Below are 7,629 nucleotides of genomic sequence, written 5' to 3' on the forward strand. Positions count from 1 at the left end.
ACCGAACCATAATAGGTCCATGCAACGAAACCGTATTGCTCATCCACCACGTCTCACTTATCACGAACCCGACGACCATCATCCCGATGATGATCACGATTCTCCACCATCTTATTCTTCGTACCGTGTCTGAATGGACGTCCCGGCATATGACGGTTCCATCAACATTGAAAACTTCTTGGATTATATTGCTCGATTGGAAATTTTCTTTGATGTTGTGCAGGTATACGGACAAGAACAGGTAAGATGTGTTACCGAATATCTTTCAAAAACAGCTTTAACATGGTGGAAACAAGAATCTGAACAACGACGGTTATCAAATCTTCCTCCCTTATCCTCGTGGTCTGAACTTAAACCACTTATGATGGCACGTTTCCTTCCTCCTGATTACGAAAATCAGTTATGTCTGGAATATCTTCGTTGTCGTCAAGGACGACGTTCAGTTGAAGAATATGCTTCCGAATTCCAGCGTTTGAGTACTAGGCTTAATCTCCCCGATACTGAGTCCATGAAATTGGAAAAATTCAAAGATGGCCTTCGAGGTGACATTAAGGATCTTGTCAACCTCCGTCCTTTCTCTTCCGTCTCTGAATGTATTAGTGTGGCTCGTTCTTTTGAGTCAGATTCTCGATCAATCTATAAGGGGAACTACAATCGTCCTAGTTATGTCCGACCACCTACAGATGATACTGATCTTTCAAAACCAACGGATGACGGATCTAAGAATGTTCCTGAGAATCCATACAAAAAACAACCTCCGGGTAAGTGTTTTCGTTGTTTTGAAACAGGTCATTATTCTAATAATTACCCGTTACGTGGTAAGGCAAACTTGGTGGAAAAACAAGATCACTTGGATTCCTTCGATGAGGAGATCGATCATGTCAATATTGACCTTGATTCAGGTGACCGTGTTATGCTAGTAACTCGTAGGGTACTTTTTACTCCTCTTGAACCCGACCATTCTCAACGGAAAAATTTATTTGTTACACGAGGTACGGTTTTGAACAAAGTTTGTACGATTGTTATTGATAATGGGTGTGTGGAAAATTTGATTTCATCTAGACTAGTAGCTTACTTGGGTATTCCTACTATTCCAAAACCACATCCTTATCGTACTGCTTGGATTCAATCCGGTACTACTACCCGTGTTGATCGCATGTGTATCACTCTCTATTGACTCTTTCTATTTGTCTGACATTACTTGTGATGTTACCGATATGGATCTTTGTCATATTATTTTGGGACGCCCTTGGCAGTCAGATGTGGATGCTATTTACAAAGGACGTTTGAATGTTTATGAGTTTCCATGGAAGAAGAAGATTATCACTTTGTTGCCGATTGCGGAAGAATCTGCTGAACTTACCTCCATCCAACATTCGGTTCGGGACGAACCTTCTGGGGAACAGGGTGTTGATGCAGGCGCATGACATGTGGGCCCACGTCCACGCGTGCCCACATCCTATTCGGCCATAATAGTAGTTTTAATTAGTATAGGATTAGGAAGTTACTTTAATTTGATATTTCTTTATTTTGAAGTTTCTATGTTTTGAGTATTTTATTATTTTAGGAATCCTAATTTGAGTCTATCTAGGAAAGTCTATTATCCTATAAAAGGAGGTCTAGTCTATTTTGTTATTCAGATTGAAGAGAAAACCAAATCAAAGTTTATAGTTTATTAAGTTTATTCAGTTATTTTACCGTTCTTTCTTTACTTTGTTTATCGTTTTTATATTTGCGCTGCGTTTACATCAGTTTCCATGCTCCTCATCGACAGGTATCTGTAACGAAAAAAACAGTAAAGCAAAGAGGAAATAAATGTCAAACGTCAAATCAACAAGACTAACGAACAATACAAATATAATTATCCAATATATGACTTACTTGCATTCACAAACTTATCTTCGATTGCAAACTTTTAGTGGTTACAAGGAAGTGAGTAAGAAACTTTGTAACATAGTGCATTGGGGAACCAATTGAAAGTGCGTGAGCAAAACAAAACTTCGTCACAACTTTTTTGAAAAAGATTCTAAATAGTATTTCGTATTTTGCATCTTGCAATAAATAAAAACTCAAGAATAACGTGGCAGTAAAGAAGAGCAAAAGAAAATAAAAATTAAGAGAATATCCTGGTGGATCATGGATATCAATGGGTATAGGTGTAACATTTAAAGAGAGTATAGGAGACTGGAAGAAAGAAAATTGAAGAAATGTACCTATCATCAACTATTTTATACATGTATCCTGCCCTACAATGACTAAAATATACAAAAGTTGAACATCCTTTAACAATAAGAATGCTTTTAAATTCATTAAATTCACATTGGGTACGAAAGATTTTACATTAAGAAAGAAAAAAAATCAAAAAATCAAAATGTTTCCCAACATCCCAATTATGTGTTAGAGACATTTTAACAAATATACACATATTATTAGATGATCATAAGCTATAGTAAGACAAAAAATTAATCAGAAGTATCTCACTCAAAATCAAGATATTCTCATTCAGGGGTTTGGGATTCAGTGAGCTAGTCCAATTATAATAACTTTAAAACTTGATAAATGAAAGGGAAATGAGGAAAACAAACCGATTTGCAAAGTTTAGCAGAAGTATCTGGTTCATGTCATACAATCTGCAACAATAGAAAAACCTTGTAATTACTAAAAACAAAAAAAAACTCCTGATGAATTGAGAAAATAAATAGAGACAAAGTGATAACAAGAAATCACACAGACACATGATGAATAAGAAAGAATTTCTTACTCCACTCTATTAAAGAAGAAGAAGGAAGAAGAAAGGGATGGTTTTGGCTTTTGGAAATCCAATTATCTTTTCTCTATGTAACTCCTTTTCTCCTTCTTTAATTTTGGCCGTTTGGAGATTGACTGACCAATTATCTTTTCTCTATGTAACTCCTTTTCTCCTTTAATTTTGGCTGTTTGGAGATTGACTGAGTAATGTAGGTAGTAAATGGGGAGAGATAGTTATATTAATCTTGGTCGTTGAACTATCCCTTGACGGTGTAGATTAGAAAATGAGAGGGGTGTTGACATTCTCTTTTTTAGTGGGTGATCAAATTTCATTGTTTTGAGGTAGGTAATAGATCCAAGAGTTGAGATTATAGAGAAAATGCAACGAACGGCTGGATTTATCTTTTGGCTTGTCCCAGTCAGCAAAAAACTTTGCGTTTTATATAATAGACTATTTATAACCCGTGCCCTTAGGGCACAGACAATTGTGTCTTGCAAATCATAAAAAGTCAATGATTTTCGACCTATGAATACGAAGTACATCACATTTACAAACAATAAGACACAAAAGAACATTGGCGAACATATGATCATAAATTAAAAATTAAAAATAAGTTAATAGTGTTTAATTCAAAAAGTCTGAAATCGATAATTAGTTTTGGAAGCAGCATAAAAATTCACAGAAGTTTTGAGGTCGTATAATGAAGGTAAAAATTCATTTGACTTTTATTTTTATTTTTTTTTGTTGAAAGGATTACATTAACATTAAAGAGTCTATTACAATATACTAAGAAGAAAAACACAAATACAATAATTAAAGTAATACAACAAAATATCAGAACTGAAGAGGTGCATAGTATAACTTCGGTTTGTAGAGCAGTCTTCATTCTGTAGCTTGCAAGGCTGGCAACTCTTCTTAAGTAAGATACTATATTTAATCTTGAGAGTCCGTCTGGTATCTTTAAAGATGAAGCTCGTATCTAACTTCTTGTAACACTTAAGATGGATCAAACACACACCCAAAATTTCCAGAAGAAACGAGGGTGTCTGCAAGATGGAATCATAGGATGATTCCGGGTTATCCCGCCAGTATTCTCCATATACAGAGACCATATCCGATCGAATTCTACAATGTAGAAACAGTTCAGACACCTGGAAAATGGGATCGCCGTCATAGCCCGAGTATGAATACCCTGCTAATCCGGCAAAAGATCGCAATAAAATTGCGTAAAGGGGTGGAAGTGAACATGTTACAGAACTTGGATTCAGAGTTAAATCTATAAGATCACCAAATACACATGTACTCAACAAAAAGTGAGTTGGAACATAGGTAGCATAAACTGCACGACGAAGATGGAGATTAATATACAAAGTAGAGTGCCGACCGGGGTCGAAAGGTAAGTTAATACTTATACTAAATCTCTTATAGGATAATCGATACGAACTCATGAGCCACAAGGTTAATCGATGGATCCAACTAAACCTAATTTGATTCCAGGAGTTGCAAGATTTTTGGGTGCAGTAATAGAAGGTGGTAGGATGAGATCGAAGGTTGAAGTTATATTCAGTTGGTATCGAAGAGATGTGTGAACCTACGGTAAGATTATCCGTTACCATGATAGGGATGAAAAAAACCACCATTTGATGAGCTCTAAGCTCATGCTCTAATGATGCAATGCTTATCACCAAAAGAGGAAATAAAATCCACATGCAAGACTGATATTAATGGGTATTTATGAGTCAAGATAGAGGTGTTAAGAGATTGTAAGAGAAAGACTGTAAATTGATAACTAGATGTGGTGTTTGGTTTCTATTGGCTAAAGTTGTTCGATAATCTGATCTGGAAACAGTGTATCTATGGTTCGTATAGATTAAGCAGAAGAAGATAGAGATTAAAAAGAATAATCAAAATTAAAGGAGTTAAGATCAGATGGACTTCCCTCCGGCTGAAATACGAGTATCTGAAGAGGGTAGTCAGGTGATTCTATTTAATGATTATTCACTGCGTCTTTCGATCTTTCCATGCTTAGCATCTTCTCTAGTTGTTAGGATTTGTCTTTGCGTGTTCCTAGGGTTACTGAGAGTTTCACCTGAACCTAGTTGCTAATTTTCGGTGACTGCAAATGGGAAAGAGTCAAGGTAAGATCATCAATCTTATTTGGTTGATTGAGGTGGGGAGAGAAAGTACAAATCTATTGTGGTTACTGTGATGGTTCTATTAAGGTCAGTTCTAGTAGAGAAAGGTAGTGATTTGGCTGGGTGAGAGGTTGATTTTGTGATTTGGATTTCACGTATTAGGGCTATCTTTGAGTTGCTGATTTATGGTGGTTGAGAGAGAGTAATGGATGAAAAGGTATTGATTAGTTGTTTGTGTGTAGGTTAGATCAGAATATGTGATTGCATGTAGGATTGAAATGAAGGATTAGGTGAATTTGATTGATCTTTGGAGTGGTTTAGGATTTGCTTTGGGGAAAAAAGAGAGAGAAGAACCGATCTCCTGCTTACGTCATGCGGGACATTCTCTCTCTTCAAAAACCCCCTCTCTTCCTGGTTATTGTTGGGTTTTCTTTTTTTCATTTGACTTTTATAAGAGGTAATTCAAATTGTTCAAAAGAATTGATAAACAATTCATTTTTATTGAAATCTAAAGAAGAAATCAAGAGAAAGTTTATAACAAAAAAAAATCCTGTTAAACAATTACCGGCAAACATATATATATATCTATTATATAAAGCACAATGGTGTTTTTTGAGGAGGACCGTCGATTTATGTCTTGGATATTCGTGTCCCTTAGATTATAATCTTGAGTTACGGAATTTAACGACTAAGATACATCTCAAGTTTGTAAAAACTACCCACATTCTAATTCAGTTTTTTCCCACTTGCATGACACGTCCCAAAAAAAAGCTACCCATGAAAATCTCAACCATCTGAGAATCGGTTTCATTTTATAACTAATTACCCTTTACTAAAACCGAACTCTCCCAACAATTTATTTGATTTACCTTTAAAGAAAAAACAATTCATCTGATTTCTTCTTTTCCATCACTTTATTTATTTTTCATTTCGGTTTCCCTCTATCTCTACAGAATGAGTCATATATTGCAAGTTTTCATCTCCCTCCTCTCCTTTCTAAAGATTTTGGTTCCTTTCAATCCCGTGTAAGTTGTTTTTCTTAGTGGTGTGCTTATCATGTTTTCTTCAATTTTGCAGGTTTTAAAAGATGGTAGATTAACAAGTTCTATCTATGTCCCATTCAACAATTAGTGTGAAAGCTATTGTTTCGGTTTGATTTCTTTATCCTTCTCTCTCTATTTTTTATCTCTATTTCTTCTTATTAGTGTTTTTACAATGCACATTGCAGGTGTTAAAAGATGGTAGAATCAATAGGTTATATCTCTCTCCCTTTCCACCTTTTTTATCTCTTTGTTTTTTTTTTATTCTCTTTTATTTCCTATTTCTAAAGCCTAATGATTTTACTTTAGGGTTTTCTTATTTACTTATGTTCGATCATTTTTTTTTTACAATAAATTTATTTGTTTGTTTGTGTTTAATTTTTGTGCATTTCTTATGTTCACTAATTTTTTTTAGAGAGATCATAATATAATTTTGTGCATTTCTTTTGTTCACTAATTTTTTTTAGAGAGATCCTCTATTTCTGAAGGTTTGATTCAATCCATTACTCTCACACTTTTTGTGCATTTCTTATGTTCACTAATTTTTTTTAGAGAGATGATAATCTAATTAACCAGATTACTATGTTTGATGCTATCATCGGCTTTCTCTGTTTGTGGTTCTCATGTTGTCTTATAATTTAAGGTTGAACGTGTAAGTTGTGCTCTTTGTGCTCTTTTTTTGGTAGAGAAAGAAAGATGCTAATCTAATTAAGATTTGTATATTTAGAAATTGATTTAATATCTTTGTCACTTATGATAGTTTGATAAAAATATTATTTAAGGTTTGGATCGAATTTGTAATATGATGATAATCACATTATTTTAAATTTCATACTTGATTCAATCTCTCATTTCCCCTCTTTGCATTTCTCTAGATTGTTGTTTTTGTAATTGCATTATTTACTATAATTTTCTCTTCAAATCTGCAATAGCTTAGTCTCTCATTTATCTTTTTAGATTTTGATTTTCTTCTTAGTTTTGACAAATGACTTTATTTTCATCTTCAGGTTTAAAGCAAACCGGGTCCTCCATGGAGAGATAAGAATCGAACTGCTTCCCGTGTTCCCCATTAAATCAAATTACCATGTCAATGTGATCTTTTTCATTTGCATTTCATCTCAATTTCTTTTTTATATATGTGTTTGGTTTTTGTGTTATGATAGAGAATATGAGTGTTTGTTTGGTTTATATGTTTGGTCTATGTTTTAGGATAGAAAGATGGAGAAAATGTTTAGATTTTGTGTTATGATAGAGAATATGAGTATTTGTTTGGTTTATATGTTTGGTCTGTGTTTTAAGATAGAAAGATGGAGAAAATGATTTAGTTCTTTATACACGAGATAGTAAAAGTTGGATAGACACTTCAAAGATATTAGTGTTATCGAAAAGAAAATGATTTAGTTCTCACAATTATATTTCGTATGAGTTTTATTTCTTAAACTAGGCGTCCACCGCGCTCTACGAGCGCGGTAGATCCCTTTTGGCTGACGCCTTAAGGATAAAACGTCGCGGTCAATTACATCTTAGTGGTGCACGTATATCGGGACGGTGTATATTCCGAGAGTTTTATGCGTCGAGAAATTCATGTTACATAGATTTCATAATCTTTAGCATTAAGTTTTCGTAAGTTTTTACTTTAACATTAAGTTTTCGTAAGTTTTTACTTTAACATTAAGTTTTCGTAAGGTTATTTCGTTAAGGTTAC

At 34.2% G+C, this 7,629-nt stretch overlaps 1 protein-coding gene and 1 long non-coding RNA gene across 3 annotated transcripts in view; one reads left to right on the forward strand and one right to left on the reverse strand.

Moving 5' to 3' along the window:
• The window catches only part of LOC147566063 (pyrophosphate--fructose 6-phosphate 1-phosphotransferase subunit alpha), a 30,904-nt gene extending 28,238 nt beyond the window's left edge, over positions 1-2,666 (reverse strand). For both annotated transcript variants that reach the window (XM_086652547.1, XM_086652548.1), the window contains exon 1: positions 2,586-2,666. The gene's annotated coding sequence lies outside the window, so the exon portion shown is untranslated. The remainder of the gene's footprint in view (positions 1-2,585) is intronic.
• Positions 2,667-5,777: 3,111 nt separating this feature from the next.
• Positions 5,778-7,296, forward strand: LOC147566065 (uncharacterized). The gene is made up of 3 exons (XR_015237389.1): positions 5,778-5,909; positions 6,113-6,138; positions 6,932-7,296. It is a non-coding gene; the product is annotated as an uncharacterized LOC147566065 (long non-coding RNA).
• The last annotated feature ends 333 nt before the right edge of the window (positions 7,297-7,629 follow it).

This window comes from Eschscholzia californica, unplaced genomic scaffold, assembly GCF_041429995.1.
Source record: "Eschscholzia californica isolate CP2 unplaced genomic scaffold, dmEscCali1.0.p SCAF_1, whole genome shotgun sequence".
NCBI lineage: Eukaryota > Viridiplantae > Streptophyta > Magnoliopsida > Ranunculales > Papaveraceae > Eschscholzia > Eschscholzia californica.